A 26,410-nucleotide genomic window follows, 5' to 3' on the forward strand; every position below is an offset into this window, starting at 1 on the left:
AGGGCTCCCCACAGATAAGGACAGGATGGGGTGCTCTGTGCCAACTGGTGAAATGAGAACAACCACAGGAATGCAGAGGAGGAAAAGGAATGTGTGTGGAAAAAAGACAAATGACACGGAGAAGTAGTAAGAGCAGAAAGACCCTGTTTAACGTGACCTTCAATGCATTTTCTTTGAGATGAGTGTGGGCTTGCCTGAAAAGGTGAGAAGACAAGATATGTTCAAGGCATTCAGCCATGATGGCACCATTACACTCCAACCTGGGCAACAGAGCAAGACCCGATCTCTGAGGGAAAAGAAAAAAAAAGAAAAAAGAAAATATATATATATATATATAATAATGACTTTTCTGTATTTAATTCATAAGTGAGAGGCTTCCAAACTTACCTTAAAAATGCACTATGTCAAGGCACAGTCTCTCACTTTTGACAGAACTTGTGAGGAAAATGGGAGCTGCAAAATGTTTTCCTGTCTGAGCCTCCTCTTCACGATGGGAATGCAGTGCTCAGGGAAACACATCCCAGCTCCATGAGAGAAGGGAGGGAGTGGACTAGTATAGCTCTGAGCTCCCTTTCTGCTCCAAAACTCTAAGATTCCATGAGCTAGGGTGTCAGTGACCCTCCCCCAGTGGCCCTCAGACCCTAGCTTTCCAGCACCAACTCCAGTCAGCTCCAACTGCCTGTATCTCATCTCTGGGCCCGAAGGCTCTTTCAAGAACTTGAGTGTGCAGCAGGTCAGATATGCAGAGGGAATAACACTCAACAATAACTGACAGGACCCAGTGTATAAACACTCCAGCACCCTCCTGCCTCAGGCTCAAAGCATTATGACTTATGACTCAAGGCATTGAGTCATCATTTGTAATAGAAAAACTTGGAAATATATGGCAAGATATGTAATAGCCACACAACACCTCTCTCTTCCTTTGGAGTGCAGTGGTGCAATCACAGCTCATTGCAGCTTCTCCAGCCTCAGCCTCTCCAGTAGCTAGAGGTCTTGCTATGTTGCCCAGCTGGTCTTGAAATCCTAGGCTCATGTGAACCTCCTCCCTGACCTCCCAAAGTTCTGGGATTACAGGCATGAGCCATGGTGCCAGGCCAAAAAAAAATGTGTAGACAGCCCCAGCCTCCTCCTTGTGATACTATACTGCCGCCTAATGTCCTCTCAACAAATGACACCAAATACATTCTCCACGTGGATTCAGAAATAATTGTATAAACAAGGTTGAAGTTGAACCATTTTATTGTGATAGAAAAACATTTTGGAAACCAGTCTGCACATATGCACGTATGCTTGTGCATTTATGAAGTATATCTGGAGAACACAAATAAGCTGTTAACAGCAGATGCTTCCAGGAAAGGGAACTGGCAGGCTGAGAAATCTACCAAAATCATGGTGATGACGATGGTGATGACGTTATTTTGTATCTTTTAAATTTTGAGGCATACAATGTCCTGCTAATTGAAAAAAATTTTTAACTTAAAAAAACATTTATTAAATTTTGCCGCTATGATGACTAAGGGGCCATCTTTTCTTCATTCATTGATTAGTGTTCTTAACAAATACTTACTGAATGCTTCCTGTGAGGGGGGCACTGTTTGGAGGAAAAACAGTGAGGAAGACACGCTCCCACCCTCCTGGAGCAGAGATGCTCAGAGGACTGCCCGGGACACCGCATGGTGAAGGTGGCCGAGCCCACGGCCTGGGTCTTAGGCTGGCCGGCCACGTGGAGCGGCACCCACCCAGCCCTGCTGCCGTGAGTCAGTGCCGTGGGGAGCAATCACATGCATGGGCTTCAGACCTGCATTGGGCCTCTTTATTTGGGCACTTCAGCCTTATCCTAATTAATATGACACTTCACAAGCAGCATATAAGGGACATTTTATTCACCCAGCAGGTGCAGCACACACATTCTTCTCCAGTGCCATGGAAAACTTGCAAAAAGTTACAAAGAGGGATACAAAGCTCATGTCAACACCCTCCACAGAGTGGATATCAGAAATGACACTCCCTGGCCACAGCTCAATCAAGTGAGAATTCACTGATTAAAAGGTAAATTTAGAAATTAATTCAAAAATTTAAAAATGTTTCTTTTTTAATCTTTTTTTAAAGTTTATTAGCAATCTAAAAAAAATACTGGTTCATAGGACATAAATCAAAGAAACCACTAACTTGCTAATCTCTATGACATACAAGTTCCATTTATGGTCATGAACTTCATAGTAGGCCAAATTTAGGATTTAAAATCCAAGAAACAAAAAAAAAAATTATAGAATTTTAACCTCACAATTATTTGAATGTCATTTTGGAAAAGTGCTACCTGAGACGCAGACACTGAGGACATACCTGTATGTACATGTTGGTCCTGACCTCCACCTCCCTTTGTACTCACACTAAGAAGTACCCCAGTTACTAGAGTAAACAGAATAGAAGGAAAGAAGCTGTGAATAATTACTTATGAGAAAGGGGACACGACCATGGCACAGGTGCTTCCTAACTCGTACTGTGACATACTCTCTCTTCAAAAACTGTCCTTAAATGTTTGAGGTGATGTATATCCTAGTTACCCTGATCTGATCATTACACATTGTACATATGTATCAAAATATCACATGTACCTCAAAAATACATAAAACTATGATATAGCAAGTTTTTTTTATACGTTAAGTTCTAGGGTACATGTGCACAACGTGCAGGTTTGTTACATAGGTATACATGTGTCATGTTGGTTTGCTGCACCCATTAACTTGTCATTTATATTAGGTATTTCTCCTAATGCTACCCCTCTCCCTGCCCCCTTCCCCACAACAGGTCCCAGTGTGTGATGTTCCCCACCCTGTATCCAAGTGATCTCATTGTTCACTTCCCACCTATGAGTGAGAACATGCGGTGTTTGGTTTTCTGTGCTTGCAATAGTTTGCTCAGAATGATGGTTTCCAGCTTCATCCATGTGCCTGCAAAGGACATGAACTCATCATTTTTTATGGCTGCATAGTATTCCATGGTGTATATGTGCCACATTTTCTTAATCCAGTCTATCATTGATGGACATTTGGGTTAGATCCAAGTCTTTGCTATTGTGAATAGTGCCTCAATAAACATAAGTGTGCATGTGTCTTTATAGTAGCATGATTTATAATCCTTTGGGTATATACCCAGTAATGGGATCGCTGAGTCAAATGGTATTTCTAGTTCTAGATCCTTGAGGAATTGCCACACTGTCTTCCACAATGGTTGAACTAGCTTACACTCCTACCCACAGTGTAAAAGTGTTCCTAGTTCTCCACATCCTCTCCAGCATCTGTTGTTTCCTGACTTTTTAATGATCGCCATTCTAACAGGTGTGAGATGGTATCTCATTGTGGTTTTGATTTGCATTTCTCTGATGACCAGTGATGATGAGCATTTTTTCACGTGTCTGTTGGTTGCATAAATGTCTTCTTTTGAGAAGTGTCTGTTCATATCCTTTGCCCACTTTTTGATAAGTTTGGTTTTTTTCTTGTAAATTTGTTTAAGTTATTTGTAGATTCTGGATATTAGCCATATGTCAGATGGGTAGATTACAAAAATTTTCTCCCATTCTGTATGTTGCCTGTTCACTCTGATAATAGTTTCTTTTGCTGTGCAGAAGCTCTTTAGTTTAATTAGATCCCATTTGTCAATTTTGGCTTTTGTTGTCATTGCTTTTGGTGTTTTAGTCATGAAGTCCTTGCCCATGCCTATGTCCTGAATGGTATTGCCTAGGTTTTCTTCTAGGGTTTTTATGGTTTTAGGTCTAACATTTAAGTCTTTAATCCATCTTGAATTAATTTTTTGTATAAGGTGTAAGGAAGGGACCCAGTTTCAGCTTTCTACATATGGCTAGCCAGTTTTCCCAGCACCATTTATTAAATAGGGAATCTTTTCCCCATTTCTTGTTTTTGTCAGGTTTGTCAAAGATCAGATGGCTGTGGATGTGTGGTGTTATTTCTGAGGCCTCTGTTCTGTTCCATTGATCTATATCTCTGTTTTGGTACCAGTACCATGCTGTTTTGGTTACTGTAGCCATGTGGTATAGTTTGAAGTCAGGTAGCGTGATGCCTCCAGCTTTGTTCTTTTTGCTTAGGATTCTCTTGGCTATGCAGGCTCTTTTTTGGTTCCATATGAACTTTAGTTTTTTCCAATTCTGTGAAGAAAGTCATTGGTAGCTTGATGGGGATGGCATTGAATCTATAAATTACCTTGGGCAGTATAGCCATTTTCATTATATTGATTATTTCTATCCATGAGCATGGAAAGTTCTTCCCTTTGTCCTCTTTTATTTCCTTGAGCAGTGGTTTGTAGTTCTCCTTGAAGAGGTCCTTCATATCCCTTATAAGTTGGATTCCTAGGTATTTTATTCTCTTTGTATAACTGTCAATGGGACTTCACTCATGATTTGGCTCTCTGTTTGTCTGTTTATTGGTGTATAGGAATGCTTGTGATTTTTGCACATTGATTTTGTATCCTGAGACTTTGCTGAAGTTGCTTATCAGCTTAAGGAGATTTTGGGCAGAGACAATGGGGTTTTCTAAATATACCATCATGTCATCTGCAAACAGGGACAATTTGTCTTCCTCTTTTCCTCACTGAATACCCTTTATTTCTTTCTCTTGCCTGATTGCCCTGGCCAGAACTTCCAACACTATGTTGAATAGGAGTGGTGAGAGAGGGCATCCCTGTCTTGTGCCAGTTTTCAAAGGGAATGCTTTCAGTTTTTGCCCATTCAGTATGATATTGGCTGTGGGTTTGTCAAAAATAGCTCTTATTATTTTGAGATATGCTCCATCAATACATAGTTTACTGAGAGTTTTTGGCATGAAGCACTGTTGAATTTTGTTGAAGGCCTTTTCTGCATCTATTGAGATAATCACGTGGTTTTTGTCATTGGTTCTATTTATGTGATGGATTATGTTTATTGATTTGCATATGTTGAACCAGCCTTGCATTCCAGGTATGAAGCCGACTTTATCACGGAGGATAAGCTTTTTGATGTGCTGCTGGATTTGGTTTGCCAGTATTTTATTTATGATTTTCACATCTACATTCATCAGGGATATTGGTCTAAAATTCTCTGTTTTTTGTTGTGTCTCTGCCAGGCTTTGGTTTCAGGATGATGCTGGCCTCATAAAATGAGTTACAGAGGATTCCCTCTTTTTCTATTGATTGGAATAGTTTCAAAAGGAAGGGTAGCAGCTCCTCTTTGTCCCTCTGTTAGAATTCAGCCTTGAATCCATCTGTTCCTGGACTTTTTTTGGTTGGTAGGCTATTAATTAGTGCCTCAATTTCACAGCCTGTTATTGGTCTACTCAGAGATTCAACTTCTTCCTGGTTTAGTCTTGGGATGGTGTATGTATCCAGGAATTTATCCATTTCTTCTAGATTTTCTAGTTTATTTGCATAGAGGTGTTTATAGTATTCTCTGATGATAGTTTGTATTTCTGTGGGATCAGTAGTAATATCCCCTTTATCATTTTTTATTGCATCTATTTGATTCTTCTCTCTTTTCTTCTTTGTTAGTCTTGCTAGTGATCTATCAATTTTGTTGATCTTTTCAAAAAACCCGCTCCTGGATTCATTGATTTTTTGAAGAGTTTTTTGTGTCTCTATCTCCTTCAGTTCCGCTCTGATCTTAATTAGTTCTTGCTTTCTGCTAGCTTTTGAATTTGTTTGCTCTTGCTTCTCTAGTTCTTTTAATTGTGATGTTAAGGTGTTGATTTTAGTTCTTTCCTGCTTTCTCTTGTGGGCATTTAGTGCTATAAATTTCCCGCTACACATTGCTTTAAATGTGTCCTGGAGATTCTGGTATGTTGTGTCTTTGTTCTCATTGGTTTCAAACAACATCTTTATTTCTGCCTTCATTTCTTTATTTACCCAGTAGTCACTCAGGAGCAGGTTGTTCCGTTTCCATGTAGTTGTGTGGTTTTGAGTGAGTTTCTTAATCCTGAGTTCTAATTTGATTGCACTGTGGTCTGATAGACAGTTTGTTCTGATTTCTTTTCTTTTACATTTGCTGAGGAGTGCTTTACTTCCAACTGTCTGGTCAATTTTGGAATAAGTGCTATGTGGTGTTGAGAAGAATGTATATTCTGTTGATTTGGGGTGGAGAGTTCTGTAGATGTCTATTAGGTCTGCTTGGTGCAGAGCTGAGTTCAAGTCCTGGATATCCTTGTTAACCTTCTGTCTTGTTAATCTGTCTAATATTGACAGTGGGTGTTAAAGTCTCCCATTATTATTGTGTGGGAGTCCAAGTCTCTTTGTAGGTCTCTAAGGACTTGCTGTATGAATCTGGGTGCTTCTGTATTGGTGCATATATATTTAGGATAGTTAGCTCTTCTTGTTGCATTGATCTCTTTACCATTATGTAATGGCCTTCTTTGTCTCTTTTGATCTTTTGTTGGTTTAAAGTCTGTTTCATCAGAGACTAGGATTACAACCCCTGCTTTTTTTTTTGCTTTCGATTTGCTTGGTAGATCTTCCTCCATCCCTTTATTTTGAGCCTATGTGTATCTCTGCACATGAGATGGGTCTCCTGAATACAGCACACTAATGGGTCTTGACTCTTTATCCAATTTGCCAGTCTGTGTCTTTTAATTCGCGCATTTAGCCCATTTACTTTTAAGGTTAATATTGTTATATGTGAATTTGATCCTGTCATTATGATGTTAACTGGTTATTTTGCCGGTTAGTTGATATAGTTTCTTCCTAGCATCGATGGTCTTTACAATTTGGCATGATTTTGCAGTGGCTGGTACTGGTTGTTCCTTTCCATGTTTAGTGCTTCTTTCAGGAGCTCTTGTAAGGCAGGCCTGGTGGTGACAAAATCTCTCAGCATTTGCTTGTCTGTAAAGGATTTTATTTCTCCTTCACTTATGAAACTTAGTTTGGCTGGATATGTGATTCTGGGTTGAAAATTCTTTTCTTTAAGAATGTTAAATATCGGCCCCCACTCTCTTCTGGCTTGTAGAGTTTCCGCTGAGGGATCTCCTGTTAATCTGATGGGCTTCCCTTTGTGGGTAACCCGACCTTTCTCTCTGGCTGGCCTTAACATTTTTTCCTTCATTTCAACCTTGGTGAATCTGATGATTATGTGTCTTGAGGCTGCTCTTCTCAAGGAGTATCTTTGTGGTGTTCTCTGTATTTCCTGAATTTGAATGTTGACCTGCCTTGCTAGGTTGGGGAAGTTCTCCTGGATAATACACTGAAGAGTGTTTTCCAACTTGGTTCCATTCTCCCCATCACTTTCAGGTATACCAATCAAATGTAGATTTGGTCTTTTCACATAGTCTTGTATTTCTTGGAGGCTTTGTTCATTTCTTTTTACTCTTTTTTCTCTAAACTTCTCTTCACCCTTTATTTCATTAATTTGGTCATCAATCACTGATACCCTTTGTTCCACTTGATCGAATTGGCTATTGAAACTTGTGCATGCAACACATAGTTCTCATGCCATGGTTTTCAGCTCCATCACGTCATTTAAGGTCTTCTCTACACTGCTTATTCTAGTTAGCCATTCGTCTAATCTTTTTTCAAGGTGTTTAGCTTCCTTGTAATGGTTTCAAACATCCTCCTTTAGCTCAGAGAAGTTTGTTATTACCGACCTTCTGAAGCCTTCAGCTCATCAAAATCATTCCCCATCCAGCTGTGTTCCATTGCTGGTGAGGAGCTGCGATCCTTTGAAGGAGAAGAGGTGCTCTGGTTTTTAGAATTTTCAGCTTTTCTGCTCTGGTTTCTCCCCATCTTTGTGGTTTTATCTCTCTTTGGTCTTTGATGTTAGTGACCTACAGATGGGGTTTTGGTGTGGATGTCCTTTCTGTTGATGTTGATGCTATTCCTTTCTGTTTGTTAGTTTTCCTTCTAACAGGTCCCTCAGCTGCAGGTCAGTTGGAGTTTGCTGAAGGTCCACACCAGACCCTGTTTGCCTGGGTATCACCAGCGGAGGCTGAAAAACAGCAAATATTGCAGAACAGTAAATATTGCTGCCTGATCCTTCCTCTGGAAGCTTCATCCCAGAGGGGCACCCACCTGTATGAGATGTCAGTTGGCCCCTACTGGGAGATGTCTCCCAGTCAGGCTACACAGGGGTGAGAGACCCACTTGAGGAGTCAGTCTGTTCATTCTCAGAGCTCAAACACCATGCTGGGACAACCACTGCTCTCTTCAGAGCTGTCAGACAGGGATGTTTAAGTCTGCAGAAGTTTCTGCTGCCTTTTGTTCTGCTATGCCCTGCCCCCAGCAGTGGAGACTACAAAGGCAGCAGGCCTTGCTGAGCTGCAGTGGGCTCCGCCCAGTTCAAGCTTCCCCAGCCGCTTTGTTTACCTACTCAAGTTGCAGCAATGGCAGACGCCCCTTCCCCTGCTAGGCTGCTGCCTCACAGGTTGATCTCAGACTGCTGCACTAGCAGTGAGCAAGGCTCCATAGGCATGGGATCCACTGAGACATGTGCGGGATATAATCTCCTGGTGTGCTGTTTGCTAAGACCTTTGGAAAAGCACAGTATTTGGGGGACAGTGTCCCATTTTTCCAGGTACAGTCTGTCACGGCTTCCTTTGGCTACGAAAGGGAAATCCCCCAACCCCTTGTTGTTCCCAGGTGAGGCAATGCCCCGCCCTGCTTTGGCTCACCCTCTGTGGGCTGCACCCACTGTCCAACCAGTCCCAATGAGAAGAACCAGGTACCTCAGTTGGAAATGCAGATATCACCCATCTTCTGCGTGGATCATGCTGGGAGCTGCAGACTGGAGCTATTCTTATCTGGCCATCTTGGAATGGAGAGAGCAAAAATATTTCTAAATAACACATGGACAGAGAAACACTGTAATAGTGGACTTTAGAAAATGTTCCAAACTGACAATTACAAAAATACAACATAGCCAAATGTGTGGGACAGAGCTACAAGGGTGCTTATAGGAAATGCAAAGCTCTAACTGCATTTCTTATAAGATAGGCTGAAAGTTGACTTCGAGTAAGACAGCAGCACGTAGCTCCCACTGGGCAGCCTGGCTTGGGGCTCCCTAGTAGGGATGGTTTTTGAGGGGGACCTCGTCATAGTTCTGGGGTCATGTGGAGGACACTCTGGTGTTACTGTTTCCAGTGCACCAAGGGTGAGTGTCTTCTGGTTACCTAGCTACCTTGGCCCAAGCATTCTGGAGCCTGGGAGACTGGGAGCCAGGAGATAGGTGGGAGGAGGGGCAGGCCCCAGGTAATAGGAGAGCAGGGCTAAGGAACAAAGATAGCCAGCCTGAAGCAGCTCCCTCAGCCTCTGTGCTGAGAAATCTCGTTCTCCACTTCTCCGCCCTGAGAAACCTTGCTGTCTGGAATCCTGTCACCTGCAGATGCTCAGCCATGCAGGCCACTCCACACAGAGAAGCAGCCTGGAGCTCTCACCTTGGCTCACAGCCTCAGACAAGGGGCTTCCAGATACAACATGGTGCCTTTGTCTTGAGCTTGGGCCCCCAAGTCAGCCTCTCAGCCCAGTGTGATGTGTCGCCCTGTGACCCACAGCCCTGCTTTCAGCCTGTCAGAAATGGCTTCATTTTAAACTTCACCTGAACTCCTCCCTTCTCCGCAATCCTGTCTATCCCATGCTGAAGGCAGGAGGCCTCTGATGTGGCTTCCTCGCTGCAGTTACTAACCCTCACTTTGTCGTGGACAGCTGTGCCCTGGCGCCATTCACTGAAGGGGCTTTATCAGTCTTCGGAAACACCCTTCCTGAGGGTGAGGTGCTGGGCTGTAAAATATACATACATTCTTTAAAAAGGCAAATGCTTGATGATACAGTGCTATTTGGACTTCATTTTTTTGAACCTTAGCAATGCCCTTTCTCAACAAAACAAAACAAAATTTGACTTGGATTCTTAGATAATGGAATTGGCTGCAGGAAGCATTTGTTTTGTCACCCCTTGAATGTTAAAAATAACCCTGAGAGAGCTATCTGTACTGAGCATGAAGGAAATAATATATACAGTGGTCCATTTCCAAGACAAAGTGCCTTGAATTGGTTTAGGTCAGCAAACTACAGAAGAAACAGGATACACTAGGCCCCTGCTTGGATAGCCAATGCCTGCTTGTCGCCTCCCCACCCTCCCCCTACCCCACTGCCTTAGTTGCCCTCAGCCAAACCAAAGAAGTTTAGTCTAAGATGAAAGTTTACTAGCTTGCAAAATAGCTCACTTTGTCTGTTCTTATCAGCCTGCCCAGATACTTAGGTCATAAGTCAAGTACTTGAAGAGCCCTTAAGCTAACTAGGATTGCAATGTATTATGGCTGCAACAAAATGCAGCAGAACAATCCTAAAGAAAATGCCTAAAACCCCTACCCAACAACCAATAGGCAATGTCCAGGAAGACTGTGACCCCATAGTACTCAGCCTATGAGAAACCAAGGGAGGGACCTGCACACTAGGGGATAAATTGCTTTTGAAACTGTACTGGGTGTGCCTGCCCATCAGACACCCGATCTTGCAAGATTGTCATTAAAGTCTCGCTTCCACTGTTCTCTGGGTCTCTGAGCCCAAACTTTGGGTTTGGACCAGTGAGTTTGTTTCTCACAGCATGACCTACTCTCCACCATGATGTGCAGCATTGCAGCGAGCAGAGAACAGCCTCCCTTCCCACTCACCCACCTGCCTCTTGGTTAGACATAAGTTCTCTTGTAACTTCTTTTGCTTCATTTATTTTAAGTAAGAATAATAAAGTTTTAGTCTTTAAAAAAAAGAAGATAGGCTAAAAATTAATATGTGTTCAGCTTAAACTAGAAAATTTTAAAAAACAACACACTCTAAGTACAAAGAAAGAAATAATAAAGATGAAATAAATTTAAAAATATTAAACAAAGATACAGAGGAGTTCCACAAAGCCAAAAGTTAGCTCTTGGGGAAGAGAAGTAATAAAACTTAGGCATTTCTGGAGATGCTGACCAAGAAAAAAAGGAAAATTTACAAATTAATTATTATGAGTGAAATGGAGGCTATCGCTGCAAACGCTAAGAAGATGTGAATAATGTTATACCAATAACACTGAAAACTTAGGTGAAATGTGATGATTCTTTTAGAAAGATGCCAAAACTGCCTGCGAAAGAAGTAGAAAGCTTGATTAGAAATAGAATCAGCAGTTTAAAATATTTCACACAGAAAACAGAAATATTCCATCAAATATTCAAGAAATAGAAACTTCAAAACTTAAACCCATTTAGAAGATTTAAAGGCAGAAAATCTCCAACTCATTCTGTAAGGCTAATTTAATCTTGATAGTTTCTAAACAAGTACTATATTAGAAAGAACATTAGAAGCCAATCTTTTTGTGAATGTAGGAGCAAAGAACCTAAACACAATGTTAGCAAGTCAAATCCAGCAATGTATTTTAAAAGTACGCTTTATATTGGGAATGCGGGAATGATTCAACGTTAGAACTTATCATATTAACAAATTAGTGGGCCAGGCGCGGTGGCTCACGCCTGTAATCCCAGCACTTTGGAAGGTTGAGGCAGGTGGATTGCCTGAGGTCAGGAGTTCGAGACCAGTCTGGCCAACATGGTGAAACCCCGTCTCTACTAAAAATACAAAAGAATTAGCTGGGCATGCCAGCGTGTGCCTGTAATCCCAGCTACTTGGGAGGCTGAGGCAGGGGAATTGCTTGAACCAGGGAGGTGGAGGTTGCAGTGAGCCGAGATCATGCCACTGCACTCCAGCCTGGGTGACAGAGCGAAACTCCATCTCAAACAAAAAAGAAAATTAGTGGAGAAAAATAATAATATCATGTATAGATGAAGGAAATGCACAAAATAAAATTGAACATTCATTAATGATTTTTTAAAACTCTTAAACTAGAAATAGAAGAAAATTTTCTTAATCTGGTAGACGACAACCTATACAATGTAAAATGCTAAAGGCCCTCATGGAGAGAAGACATTAACAGCTACTCTAAATGGGACAATCTGTTCACACCAGTCTCCCCCTACCAGGACAGTCAACCAATTGCCAAGAACAGTATTACCTGTTTTACAGCTGCACTTCATGTGGTCCCAACAAGACTATCACTACAGTGCAAGGTGACGTCTGTTGGATCATCCATGGGGAAGCTAAAAGAGACCACACAATGGCCCATGTGGCAGGCAGGAATCATAAATGCCAAGTTCTCTTGGGGAAGAGCAGGGTTTCCCTCACATTTTTTCTTGTTTGTAGTAGATTTTGGAAAATGGAAGGCTAGCCATGAGCAGGGAAGATCTGACTTTTTTGGTGAGTTACAGGAAAAATATTTGGTAGAGAAAGCAGTGATTTGTGGTTATAGATTTCAGGGAACCAGAGGAAGAAATCAGAGCAGTGGCTAAGATGTTTTGTTTGATATTATTAACAAATGACCTATGAGTGATGGTATCTTAGGTTGAATTCTTCCAAAATAAATTCTAAAGAATGATTTGAGTGCAAGTAGTTTATTTAGGAGGTGACACCAGGAAAAACCAGTAGAGGAGTGGGGCAGTGAGACAGGGAAAGGAGGAAAGCCAGTATGGGTTACCGCTCTGGACCACTGTGTTCAATTCCAAGTAGACATGCCGGAGAGTTGTCCTGAGTGGAAAGGGAGCCAGGGTCTTTGCACCTGACATGGGCTGAAACTGCTCTCAGAAGCATTACCTCCTGGCATTTCCTCTGCCAAAAGAAGGCCCTGCTGTGGAGAGTCACGGGAGCACACAGTGGGACAGACACGGGCAGGAGGCCTGACAGCCTCTGCTACAGAGACACTGCACAGTCCATGTTCTGTTCCTTCACTGAGCAGACAGCTTTGCAGCTGTCCTCCTGGACTTTTGTGAGTAGGTGGACACATGTGAGCAAGCCACACACAATAGAGGGCTTCCTCCACTATTACTCAAGTTAGGTAAATTGAGGCAGCTTGGTAACTCACCAACCTCTTCTAAAACATTCTCACCCCCAAAAAGCAGGGCCAGGCACTCCCCCCTGCTGTCAGAACACTTGCATACATGTTCTGCTGGAGCCCATGTCTCAGTTATCTGCTCCTGCATTCCTAGGGCGGGTGCCAATTGGCTTCCTTCACCTTCTGCCTGCAGGGCTGAGCTGCTTCTGGCTGACAAGTGAAAACATTAGAAGCACCCTCATCAATCCATCCATTTCTTCAAGAAATATTTTGTATGTTGACTTCATTTGAGTTTACCCAAAGGCAGTTTGAGTCAAGAGCTTAGATGCAGGTAGTTGACCTGGGAGGTGATTCCCAGAAGCAGGAGAGAGAGAGAGAGAGAGAGAGAGAGAACCGAGGAAGATCGGAGGACCAACCCAAGGGGGCATTACTGAGCTGATCACCACTAAGGGTCACTGAGGCTCACTTCTACTGAGGACTCAGAATTGGTCCTCTGGGGACAGAAGGCTGAGGTATATATCCCCAGTTAGTTAAGGGTTGCTGGGAAGGAGGTTCACTGTGCACTGGTTACCAACATGTCTGTGTTCAGTGAGAGAGAACGCATTCATACTCAATAAGTTATATGAAGCAAATTTATTACTTACAGACAGGCAGCAAGGGACAAGAGGAGCATTCATTGCAAGCTGGTTGCCCAAGGCTCAGGAAATCTGCTCAGGGCAAATGGAGTCTCAACTGGCCATGCCCCACTTGCACCACAGACGAGGAATGCCAGAGAGCAGCCTGCCCTGGGTTTAACATCCCAGGGTAATGTGATTTGCTGGGCAGTGTTGAAGGACAACCTATTTTCAGCAGGAAACTGGAACTGACCTTGGGCTGTTCAGCCAGTTCTCCCTTATCTCAAGATGCTGCAATCCTAGCACATTCTGCAGTTATTCCTGAGAACTACATGGTAAAAAGGGGACTGGGTCTGTCCAAGGCCACCCAAACTGCCCTGCAGTTGCCCCAGGGATGTTAAATTTCCCTGAATTCCAGGCTGCGCCTGCTCCCAAGGCTTCCGGAGAAAGTCGTAAGATAAGCCCTAAAGAGGACAGCAACGAGATGCTTGAGGTGGCAGCATTCAGGGGAACTCTCCACAACAATCAGAGAGCTGACGGCAGAGGCAGGCAAGGGACATTAGCACCAATAATGTATGCTACAGGCACCTACCATGTTCTAGACAGAGTGCCAGACATGCAGCAGTGAGCAGCACAGACCAACTTATTTGTTCTCATGGAGCTTCATTTCAGTAGTGGAACAAAGAATTTACCAATAAACAAGTCGGCAAACAAGTAACGACGGTTGTTGTGTCTTTGCAAAAATTATGACAATAAGAAAAATATGACATAGGAAAATTACAACAGTGAAAGAAAGCTGGCCTAACCGACTCCATCTTCTAACCTCCAATCTGCCTTTGCACATTCCTGGGCATAGGCCAAACAAATCTGTGGAGAAACTTAGTTTATAATTTCACTTTAAACCAAATATAACAGCCCCTCCCTGAAACAAACCTCCTTCTTGCTTGGGGACCAGACCACCTTTGTGAAACTAACAAATTAGCCACAAGATTAAAATTTATGGGCCGGGCGCGATGGCTCACGCCTGTAATCCCAGCACTTTGGGAGGCCAGGGTGGGCAGATCACCTGAGGTCAGTAGTTCGAGACCAGCCTGGCCAACATGGTGAAACCCTGTCTCTACTAAAAATATAAAAATTAGCCGGGCGTGGTGGCAGGTGCCTGTAATCCCAGCTACTCAGGAGGCTGAGGCAGGATAATTGCTTGAACCCGGGAGGCAGAGGTTGCAGCGAGCCGAGATCGCACCATTGCACTCCAGCCTGGGGGACAAGAGCAAGACTTCATCTCAAAAAAAAAAAAAAAAAAAAAAAATTATGGCTTAGGAGTCATGCAGCCTGAAGCCACAAGATTCCTAACCTCCCTAATTGCTCCAATAGATAATATTACTATTATATAACATAAGATTGGTGTTCAAGGTATTTTTCAGACCCCACATTGTGATGGACTAGCCACCCAGACTGGTAAACTGGCTATCTGGTCTTGTGACCCCAACCCAGGAACTAACCCAGAGCAAGACGAAAGCTTCATCTCTTCAGGATTTCATCCCTAACCCAACCAATCAGCACTCACCATTCCCTAGCCCCCTGACTGCTAAACTATCTTTTAAAAACCCTAGCCTCCAGACTGGCACAATCCCAGCACTTTGGGAGGCCAAGGAGGGCAAATCACTTGAGAGCAGGAGTTCGAGACCAGCCTGGCCAACACGGTGAAACCCTGTCTCTACTAAAAATACAAATAATTAGCTGGGCATGGTGGTGTGCGCTTGTAATCCCAGCTACTTGTAAGGCTGAGGCACGAGAATCGCTTGAACAGGAGGTAGAGGTTGCAGTGAGCCTAGACTGCACCACTGCACTCCAGCCTGGACAACAAAGCAAGACACTGTCTCAAACCACCCCCCCAAAAAATTCCTTAGACTCCGAATTTGAGGAGAGGCTGATTTGAGGAGTAATAAGCCTCTGCTCTCCTGTTTAGCCAGCTCTATGTGTATCGAACTCTATTGCAATTCCCATCTTGAAAAATTGGCTCTATCTGGGCGACAGGCAAGAAGAAGCTGTTGGGTGGTTACAGTGTGATGAGTGCTATGAAGGAAATAACATAAAAGGTGACAGAGAATAACTAGAGGAGGCCATTCTAGATAAAATGGTCTGAGGAGGTGACATTTGAGCTGAGTATTAAACATTGAGAAACAATCTACGAAGGGAAGATGTGGTGCAAGACCTTTCCAAGCAGTGTATAATACACACAAAAGCCCATGCCAGCAAAAAGATTTTACTTTCACAAATTCTAGAAACTCTAAGAGTAAACAGTGGTGAAAAGAAAGGAAGTGATAACATATGTTGCCCAGTGCAGCAAGCAGAAACAGGGCCATCACCACTTCACGACAGGATCTCAAAATACTAGGAAGTGTAAATTAAAACCGTGAGATATAGTTTTGTCATTATTGGATTGGGAAAGATCCAAAAGTTTGGAAAGACCCCACTGGTGAAGATGTGTGGAAACCCACAGTCTTACACATTATTTGCCAGAGTGTAAATTAGTAGTGTCTAAGGGGGGCAATTTAGCCATGTTTGGCTAATATATTACTTTAAAGGACATATCCCACCATAGCCAATTCCACCTCTAAGAATATTTCTGACAGATATACCCACATGCATGCACAAAGACAGTCCACGGGATCCAGTCACATTATTCCTAACCCAAAGCAACTGGGAAACACTTCAAGGTCCATCAGTGAAGGCCCGCATAGGCTAACCTCTGTAATAACCAAATCTCAGTGGCAGTGTCCAACCAGGTGCTTGTGGGCAACCTTCCAACAGGCACCGCATTGCCCGGCTGCCAGGCCTGGTCTGTATGCTGTCCCCGCATCCCATACAGCTAGCACTTATTCACCCTCAAAAGCGTCCCATCCTGAAAATAAACTCTTGCCCACTTGGTGCTTCAGGAACCTGGGCTTATTCCACCAATAGCTCTCCCAGGTGCCCCAGTGCGCAGGTGGGGCCGTCCTCTAGGACCAGGCCTGGCTGGGGCGCACCCACACCTCCTTGGCCAGACGCCATGGGCCGGGAAGGGGCTCTGGCCCTTGCGGGAATGAGGGCGCCTAGCACAGGTGTGCACGTGGGCAGCCCCCACCGTGGGGTCCCTAAGTAAGCTGGAGCCTGTGAGCCAGGACAGTCAGGAGTTGCAACCTTGGTGATTTCTAGGAAGACAGAAAATGGGGTCAAGGGCCGGGTGTGGTGGCTTATGCCTGTAGACCCAGCACTTTGGGAGGCCGAGGCAGGCGGATCACCTTAGGTCAGGAGTTCGAGACCAGCCTGACCAAAAGGGTGAAACCTCGTCTCTACTAAAGGTACAAAAATTAGCCAGGCGTGGTGGCGCACGCCTGTAATCCCAGCTACTCAGGAAGCTGAGGCAACAGAATCGCTTGAACCCGGGAGGCAGAGGTTGCAGTGAGCCGAGGCCACATCACTGCACTCCAGCCTGGGTGAGACCCTGTTAAAAAAAAAAAAAGAAAAGAAAAGAAAATGGGGTCAAGAAACGGTGGGAGGAGGGCAGATTTCATGAACCTGCCTGCTATGATGTGGCTGCATTTCCATCATGCATTGTCCTAAAAAAAGAAAAAGAAAAAAATAAAATGTAGACGTGGAGGGATGGGGGAAATTGCACAGGCCGGTCCAGGCTGTGAGGCTGCCCCCTGCCAGGGACGACGAGGGCCAGCTCCGCCGCGCCGTGAGGAAACTGGCCAAGGGAACCCCTCGAATCTGGCGAGGGCCCGCCCTGAGACGCTCGGGGAACCAGACTGCCGAGCCCCCCTCTCTGGGCCGACGCCAGCCCGGCTGTGGACTGGAGAAAACCGCAAGACCACCGCAGAAAGAAAAGCCAGCCACCGCGCCTACGCAGCTGAGAACCCATACTCCGCCCGCGCCTGCGCAACTGGGTCCCCCGACCCCCACCTCCTCTCCCGCCTGCGCCTGCGCGGCTGGGTGCGCCCGCCCCGCCCAGCCTGTGACGCCACGTGCATGGGGCGGAGCCCAGGCCCTAGGGAATCGTGGGGTCGTATCCCGCGGGTGGAGGCCGGGGTGGCGCCGGCCGGGGCGGGGGAGCCCAAAAGACCGGCTGCCGCCTGCTCCCCGGAAAAGGGCACTCGTCTCCGTGGGTGTGGCGGAGCGCGCGGTGCACGGTAAGCGGCGGGCCGGGGCGCTGGCGGGGGCGGCCGGGGATCACCGACTGCAGGCGGGCCTCCCCACGCGGGCGCGCTGCGCTCCGGAGGACGGCTTCGGGGTCACTCGCACCCCGGGTGGGTCACTCGCACCTCCTGCTGCCTTCCTGTCCAGGCTCCATTAGGGCTCACTGGATGTCTGGGCTCCGCTGACCGGTGGGGGGCAAGTCCAGTGTTTTGGGCCACAGGGCGGGCCAAATAGCAGGGGCCTCTAGCCCCAGGGGGCCCCAGCCCTGTTGCGTTCATTCATTCAGCCCGCTTTTGCGGACCCGCCCCCAGTCTGCGTCAGGGACAGGCCCCTCCGCCCTGGATGAGCCCGGCGGGGAAGCTTCGCGTAGCACTTTCTGGGAAACAGGTAGGATCAGGCCGCTCGGACAGGACTGAGGGTGTAAGGACGATTCACCCTGGCATTGGGGTGGTGTCCCGAGGAGCTCATAGGTGGTCAGGGCGGTTCTGCCCGCGCTGACCTGTGAGCCGCGGATGCCCTGGACCGAGGGAGGGAGAGCCCCCTAGGTGGACAGACTAGACTCCTTCAGTGGAAAACATTCAACAGCCAGGAGAGCGTGGAAGAGGAAGGAGAGATGGGAGGGCCCAGGGGAGCGTGGAAGGGAGGGTGTTTTTATTATAAGTGCACCTGTAAGTGCAAAGTGCAAAGGAAGCAGCCACCGGGAAGTGCCTGGGCAGCTCTGGGTGTCCCTCCAGGCACCTGTATTCCAGCCTTACCTGCGCGAAGCCACACATCCCACGTCACACAGGATACGGGGAAGTCAGCCATAGCCTGCAGGCGAGGAATCTGAAACCTCGCGCAGGAGTTCCTTGGGAGAGGTGGATTACAAGGACTCTTCCTCCCACCCGCTGTGCAAGAGCCATGGGCGGCCGGTAGTCATTTTTGAAGGACCTGGCAAGCACGGTACAAATCTCAAAATTGCTTTTTGTCCCCCTCCCCTTGCCTTGGAGAGAGTGGCTGGCTAGTGTGTGTGTCGTCTGCCTCCTGAAGGTTCGGGTAAAGGACCAGGGAGGTGGGCAGCCCTTTGTGTCAGGAGATCTGGAAGCGCCTCCCCTCCCACCGCCTCCTGTGTAAAGGAAACAGCAGGTGGTGTTGACGGGCGGTTCACGCACCGGTTTTTGCCAAGGAGAGAAAAACCTACTGAAACCCACCAGGAGGATGAGTGGAAGTTTCTAATGTGCTTCATTTTTTGATACAGCGTGCATGGCAGGCATTTGCATTCATGACCCTTCCGTGTACTTGAACTGAAAACCTGAAGAAACTGGCCAACAGATTAGGCAGCCATCAATCCACATCAGATGGCCCCTGTATTTCCAAGAGGTGGCCTGCCATCCCCATCTCCTAGAAAGCCAACCAGGGGACAGGGTAGCTCCTACCACCGACAACACTGCTCTACCCTCAGATTCTCTTCTCTGACTCCTGCCTCCACCTGCTGGAGGGTGGCCTCGGCAGGAGCCACACACCTCTCTGTTTGCCTGTGTTGCACCCTACTTCCTACCCCTGCCTCCCCTCAGTCCCCACCCGCTACCTTCCTTACAGCCTCATCCCACCCTGTCTCTCCTTTAAAGAACAGACTGAGATGACATTGTTTTCCTCAAAGAGTCTGTCAGGGAGAACCTGATCAACACATTCACGCTGTGGTGTTAGTGGTTCCCACAGAAACCCCATTTCCTCTCCTGCAGGTGTCTCAGCCATGGGCAAACACCTTAACCTAGTGGAATGAAATTGGTGTTTAGATCTGGGACACAGGTACATGGAGATGACCTGTTCCTTGGGGAGAGGGGATGGTGAACATGATTATAAGAACTCTTCTTCCCACCCTTGTGCAAGAGCAAGGCTGTTCCTGGTTCTGTGCTCTCTCAGTACTGTGTTCTAGTTGGACTCTTGCTTTTGTCTTCCTGAACTTGGTGTGTAACTTCAGTAATTATGTCTATGTAAGGTATGTCTATGTATGTGAGTGTTTTTTGGATCTCTAAAGTCGTGATAAAGCACGTTCAATTTGCGGACTGAAGCCAGGGACTCTTGTGTGCTCCGCCACACACTGACTGCAATCTCAGACAGTTTCGTTTACACACATTCCCAGGGCCTTGGTGCTGTCTTAGGGAAACCCAGGGCTGTGAGGCAGGCTTTGTGGGGCGCTGGACACAGGGCATGGCACATAAAGGGTTTTTTAAAATGGGTAGACAATAAATAACGAGCAACTTTGCCTCTAGATTTAATATACCACCTGTGAATCTGATCATGTAGAATATGGTTCTTAGACTAACATAGGACATGATAAGATTTGATAATGGGCCAGGTGCGGTGTCTCACACCTGTAATTTCAGCACTTTGGGAGGCCGAGGTGGGCAGATCATTTGAGGTCAGGAGTTCAAGACCAGCCTGGCCAACATGGTGAAACACCGTCTGTACTAAAAATACAAAAATTAGCCTGGCGTGGTGGTGCATGCCTGTAATCTCAGGTACTTGGGAGGCTGAGGCAGGAGAATTGCTTAACCTGGGAGGCAGAGGTTGCAGTAAGCTGAGATTGTGCTACTTCACTCCAGCCTAGGTGATAGGTGAGAGAGTGAGACTCTGTCTCAAAAAAAAAAAGTCTTGATTACATAAAGAGGATTTTATTAAACGTATTCACAGTTGTAGGGTGTTACTATTGCTTTTTGTCCTCACTATTCATCCCTGGAGTGTTTCAGAACTTTCTCAAGAAATACTGTAATTTAATTAAACATTTGATGATTACTTAGAAACCTGAAACTTTGGGTTATAGTCTGCTAAGGAAGGGAGGCTGTTGTGGTATGGGAGGTGCTACTTTGGAACGGACATTCCTAGTGCCACGTCTCTTCTCCCAGTCTCAGCTAACGTTGCCTTAATGTGCATCATTCCCAGCCCCAAACCTGTCACCTCTCATAGGGCCTGTCCTGTTTCCCACTGATGTCCCGCTGGCATATCAAACTCAGCGTGTCGAAAACCTGATCACTGCTGCCTCCTGCCAAATGGCCCCTTCCCAGATGACCTGTTTCAGTTCATGGCCATCACCCAGTCCTGTGGCATCTGTGATGCCTGCATCTTCCTCCTACTGCCCGTTCTCCCCCTCAGTACACTGCTGAGCCATCAGCGGACCCCCTTCAACAGGTGCTGGCTGAGCAGCTGCTGGGATCTGGTTTTGTGTTGGGTGCTGGAGGTTCTGGGATGGGGGCTGGTCCCTACTCCTGGAGTAGGCGTCATCTAACCAGAGCCAGAGGGGCCTAGAAGAACTGCACATGTCATGTGCTGTGGAAATGGCAGAGCAGCCAGCAGCCCAAGGGAGGAGCTCCGCCAGCACATTTCAGCAGGAAGAACCTTAGTCAGGCATAATCTGTCTCCTTCGTTGAGAGAGTAGGGCGTGAGTGTGATCAGAATTGTAAAATGTTTTGTATTTGACACAGTGGGTGGGCCCTGCCCTCTTTATCCCCATCCCTCACCCCACAGAGTGCCTTAAGTCCAATACCCACAGAACTTCTTTCTGTTACCTGCCTGGCCTAGCCATTGAAGGATTTTAGAAGTTGCCATAAAATACACATAACACAAAAATTAGCAACGTAATCCTTTTTAAATGTACAGTTCTGTGGCATTAAGTACATTCACAACCACCATCACCATCCGTCTCCAGAACTTTTTCATGTTCCCTGACTGAAACTCTTTACCCAATAAGTCCTCCTCACCCACTGCCCTCAGCACCTGCCCTTCTACTCTCTGTCTGTGTGATTTGACAGCTCTGTAACTCATGTAAGTGGAATCCTACAATATTTGTCTTTTTGTGACTGGCTTATTTCACTTAGTGAAATGCCTTTAAGGCTCATCCATGTTGTAGCACATGTCAGAATTTACTTCCTTTTTAAAACTGAATAATATTTCATTCAAAATTCAGTTCAGCTCTAAATTGAATTTTGTGTATCCATCTGTCGATGGATGTTTGGATTATTTCTCTCCTGTCTGTTGTGAATAATGCTTCAGTGAATGTGAGTGTGTAGATATCTCTTTAAGATCCTGATTTCAACTCTTTTGGAAGTGGGATTGCTGAACCATATGGTAGTTCCAGCTTTGATTTTCGGAGGAAGCTCCATGCTGTTTTCCAAGGCAGCTGCACCATCTGACTTTCCCACCAGCAGCGCACAAGGGTTCCAGTTTCTCCACATCCTCACTAATACTTGTTATTTTCTGTTTGTTTGATAGTGGCTGTCCTAATATATGATGTGATAGCTCATTGCAATTTTGCACTTTGCTAACGATTCATGATGTTGAGCCTCTTTTTGTATGCTTTTTATCTGTTATTTTTTAAACAGATTGCTATTTTTGTGGTTGACTTTTAAGAGTTCTTTATATATTCTAATTATTAACCCCTTTCAGAGCAGATGTACTATTTACCTATTTTCTCCTGTTCTGTAGGTTGTGTTTTCATTTTGTTGATTGTTTCTTTTGCTGGGTAGAAGCCATTTAGTTAATGTAATTCCACTTGTTTATTTTTGCTTTTATTGCCTGTGCTTTTGGTGTCGTATCTAAGAAATCATGGCCAAATTCTTTATTATTTATCTTGGTGGATTTTGTGTTCAGGAATTTGTCCGTTTCATCTAGGTTATCCAGTTTGTAGGCATACAGTTGTTCGTAGTAGTCTCTTATAATCATTTTTATTCTGTAAAATAGGTAGTAATGTCCCCTCTTTCATTCCAGATTACAGCTATTTGAGTCTTCTTTCTTTATTCCTTAGTCAGTCTAGCTAAAGGTTTGACAGTTTTGTTGATTTTTGAAGAATCAAATTTTAGTTTCATTTATTTTCTCTATTTTTCTATTCTCTATCCTCCTGTAATCTTTATTATTTTCCTCCTCCTTTTTTACTTTTTTCCTCCTCCTTTTTTCCTCCTCCTTTTTCTAGCTTTATGTTTAGTTTGTTCTTTTACTAGTTACTTAAGGTGTACAGTTAGGTTGTTTGAGCCCTTTCTTCTTTTCTAAAGCAAGTGTTTACAGCTGTACATTTCCCTATTGGCACTGTTTTTGCTGCATCCCATAAGTTTTGGAAGGTTGTGTTTTTGTTTTCACTTATCTCAAGGTATTTTCTAATTTTCATTATGACTTCTTCTTTGACTCTTCAGTTGTTGAAGATTGGGCTGTGCTGAATTTCCACATAATTGTGAATTATCCAGTTTTCCTTCTGCTGTTGATTTCTGGTGTCTCCCCATTGTGACTGGAAAAGATGCTTTGTATGGTTTGGATTGTTTAAAATGCATTAAGGCCTGTTTTGTAGCCCACCGTCTGGCGTTGCATGTAGGGCGCTCCGTTACACTCTTGCTCTGTAGTGTCGTTTGAGTCCTCTGTTTCTATATTGATCTTCTGTCTCATTTTTCTGTCCATTATTCAAAGTGGGACATTTCAGTCTCCTAGTATAATAATATTACTATTATTGATAGTTGTCTATTTCTCTTCAATTTTATCAGTGTCTGGTTCATATATTTAGGGGTTTTGATGTTTACTGCGTATATGTTTATAATGGTTTTATATTCCTGGTGAATTGACTATTTTATCATGATATAATGTACTTCTTTGTCTCTTGTGACAGTTTTTGACTTAAAGTCTCTTTTGTCTGATATTGGTACAGCAACCCCTGCTCTCCTTTGGTCACTCTTTGAATTGACTCTTTTCCATTCTTTTACTTTCAGCCCATATGTGTTCTTAGATCAAAAGTGAGCTTCTTGTAGATAGAATATACAGCTGACCTTTGAACAACATGGGTTTCAACCCCTCACCTGCAGTTGAAAATCCAAGTGTAACTTCAGTCTAGAATGCAGTGGTGTAATCATGGCTTACTGCAGCCTTGAACTCCAAGGCTCAAGTGATCCTTCCACCTCAGCCTCCCCAAGGAGCTTGGGACTACAGGCGCACACCACCATGTCCAGCTAATTTTTTTATTTTTTGTAGAGACAGTGTCTCCCTATGCTGCCCAGGCTGGTCTCAAACTCCTGGGCTCAAGAAATCCTCTCGCCTCCGCCTCCCAAACTAGTAGCCTACTGTTGAAGAAGCCTTACTGATAACATAAATAGTTGATTAACACATAGTTTGTATGTTATATGAATTATAATCTGTATTATTACTATAAGGTAAGCTAATGAACAGAAAATGTTATTATAATAAGAAATCATAAGAAAGAGAAAATGTATTTGCTATTTATTAAGTGGAAGTGGATTATCATAAAGGTCTTCATCTTCATTGTCTTCATGTTGAGTAAGCTAAGGAGGAGGTGAAAGAGGAAAGGTTGATCTTGCTGTCTCAGAGGTGGCAGGAGTGGAAGAAAATCTGGATATAAGTAGACCTGTGCAGTTCAAACCCATGTTGTTTGAGGGTCAGCTGTAGTCAGGTCTTGTTTTTTAATCTATTCTGTCAATCTGTGTCTCTTGATTAAGGAGTTAATCCATTTATATTTAAAGTAATTACTCATAGGGAAGGACTTGTTTTTGATATTTTGTTATTTGTATATATTTTATAGCTTTTTTTGTCCTTCATTACTACCTTATTTTGTATTTAGTTGATTATTTGTAGTTTCCGTTTTTGATTCCCTTCTCAGTTCCTTTTGTGTGTATGCTACAGACATTTCCATTGTGGTTACAACCATAGGGATTACATACATAACAGCCTAAAGTTATAGCAATCTATTTTAAATTGATATCAACTTAATTTCAGTCAGACACAGTAACCTCTCCTTTACAATTCCATCTACCCCCACTTTGTTATTGATGTCACAGATTACATCTATATATATTGGGTATGTACCCATTAACATAAACCTGTAATTATTTTTATGCATATATCTTTTAAATCCTGAAGAAAATATTAAGTAGTGTTGCAGACCAATTGTACACTAATACTAGTTTCTATATTTGTCCCTCCATTTGCCTTTGCTGGAGATGTTTGTATTTTCTTACAGCTTTTAGCTGCTGTCTAGTGCCCTTTTGTTTTAACTTTCAGGACTCCCTTTAGTAGTCTGGTAGGGCAGATCTAGTGGCAATGAACACGCACATCTTTTATTAATCTGGAAGTGTCTTAATTTCTCCCTCATTTGTGAAGGACAGTTTTGCTGAATGTAGAATTCTCTGTTGACAGATTTTTTTGTTTGTTTGTTTTAGCAGTTTGGGGGTATCATCCCACTGCCTCTGGCCTCTGAGGTTTCTGCTAAGACATTGGCTAACAGTGTTATTGAGGATTCTTTGTACATGATGAGCCATTCTTTTGCTGCTTTCAATATTCTGCCTTTGTCTTTACACAGTTTGATTATATTGTGTCTTCGTGTTGGTCTCTTTGGGTTTATCTTATGTGGGGTTTACTGAGCTTCTTGGATGTTTATATTCATGTCTTTAGTCAAATTTGGGAGGTTTTTAGCTATTCTTTCTTCACATAATTTCTCTGCCCCATTCTCTCTTCTCTTTCTTAGACTTCCATAATGTGCATGGTGCACGTGAGGGAGGCCCCTAAGTCCCTGAGGCTCTGCTCACTTTCCTCATTCTTTTTGTTCCTCTGACTTGATATTTTCAAATGTGCTATGTTGAAGTTTGCTGATTCTTCTACCGACTCAAATCCCTCTGGTCAGAGTTTTCAGTTCAGTTTTGTATTTCTCAGCTCCACAATTTCTGTTTGATTCCTTTTTATAATTTCTCATTTTGTTGTCATATGTTATTTTCTTGATTTCTTTTCATTCTTTATCTGTTTTCCTTCAGCTCTTTTAGCATATTTAAGACAGTTATTTTTAAGTCTTGGTCAAGTACATCCAGTGCCTGCATTTCTTCAGGGATGGGTTCTGCCACTTCATTTTCTTCCTCTGAATGAGCTGTGTTTTCCTGTTTCTTTGTATGCCTTGTGATTTTTTTGCTGAACATTGGGCATTTGAAAAACAGCTCCTTGTCCCAGTCTTTGAAGACTAACTCTGTATTGGGAATGGCCCCCACCAAATAGCAGGATCTGCCTAAGCGTGGGGATCAGCTCTGGATGAAGGCCAAAGTTTCCTCTGGTTTCTTCTGAGGATGCATCTTCCCTGGGCCTGTGTATGTGTTTTTTTCAATTTCCCCATATTGGTGGCTGTTTCAAAATCTCTTACTTTCATTATGAATACTTTCAAGCTTCCCTTTGGAATATACCAAGAAATGCATTTGAGTTACCTTTGTTTTTCTATCATTGTAAATTTAGATTCTGGAATTGGGGTTTGGTGGTGTGATGTGTTGCTCACATGTGGCCAAAACTCCTGTTCCTAAAAGGACTTTGAGATCAAGGAACACATATTTAATCTCCCCTTTATGCCTTGGTTTTAGTTCCTCTTTCCAAGTTGAATAACCAATTTGTCATTGCTGTTTGGTTTAAGTTGGTGCTTTGAAGCTTAATCTCAGTACCCTTAACTCTGAATTGTCGAATTTTGATAAAAATGTGTGCCCTTATTTTTTGGTAAGAGAAAGCAGGTCTTAATGTCTGCCGGAACACAATTTATTTGCCTTGTTGGCTCCATTAAACTTTTACAAAGCTTTATATATATATATATATATATATATATATATATCTTACTTTCTCAAAGTCTCCCCCAGTCCCTCCTTGGGCCTCAGATGTTCTACTGTATTTCTCACCTGTCATTCTTGCCCCAGGTATGCGTGGGGCTATAGTCATCCTACAGCTTTGCCTAGCAGTG

At 44.1% G+C, this 26,410-nt stretch overlaps 1 protein-coding gene and 1 long non-coding RNA gene across 29 annotated transcripts in view; one reads left to right on the forward strand and one right to left on the reverse strand.

Annotated features, from left to right (window-relative positions):
* Nucleotides 1-1,224: 1,224 nt before the first annotated feature.
* Nucleotides 1,225-18,557, reverse strand: LOC112437987 (uncharacterized). 2 transcript variants are annotated; one of them, XR_008622321.1, is made up of 3 exons: nt 18,435-18,557; nt 8,697-8,779; nt 1,225-7,960 (listed from the first exon to the last, which is right to left on the reverse strand). It is a non-coding gene; the product is annotated as an uncharacterized LOC112437987 (long non-coding RNA). The 2 variants fall into 2 exon arrangements; XR_008622322.2 differs by lacking the exon at nt 18,435-18,557 and adding an exon at nt 9,653-9,747.
* The window catches only part of ENTPD6 (ectonucleoside triphosphate diphosphohydrolase 6), a 36,339-nt gene continuing 27,176 nt past the window's right edge, over nt 17,248-26,410 (forward strand). For 12 of the 27 annotated variants that reach the window (XM_063600916.1, XM_063600927.1, XM_063600929.1 and 9 more), the window contains exon 1: nt 18,483-18,621. The gene's annotated coding sequence lies outside the window, so the exon portion shown is untranslated. Of the gene's footprint in view, nt 17,673-17,965; nt 18,067-18,480; nt 18,622-26,410 lie in introns of those variants that run through there. The other 15 variants (XM_034947590.3, XM_063600939.1, XM_057300881.2 and 12 more) reach the window with 11 other exon arrangements.

This window comes from Pan paniscus, chromosome 21 (assembly GCF_029289425.2).
Source record: "Pan paniscus chromosome 21, NHGRI_mPanPan1-v2.0_pri, whole genome shotgun sequence".
Lineage (NCBI taxonomy): Eukaryota > Metazoa > Chordata > Mammalia > Primates > Hominidae > Pan > Pan paniscus.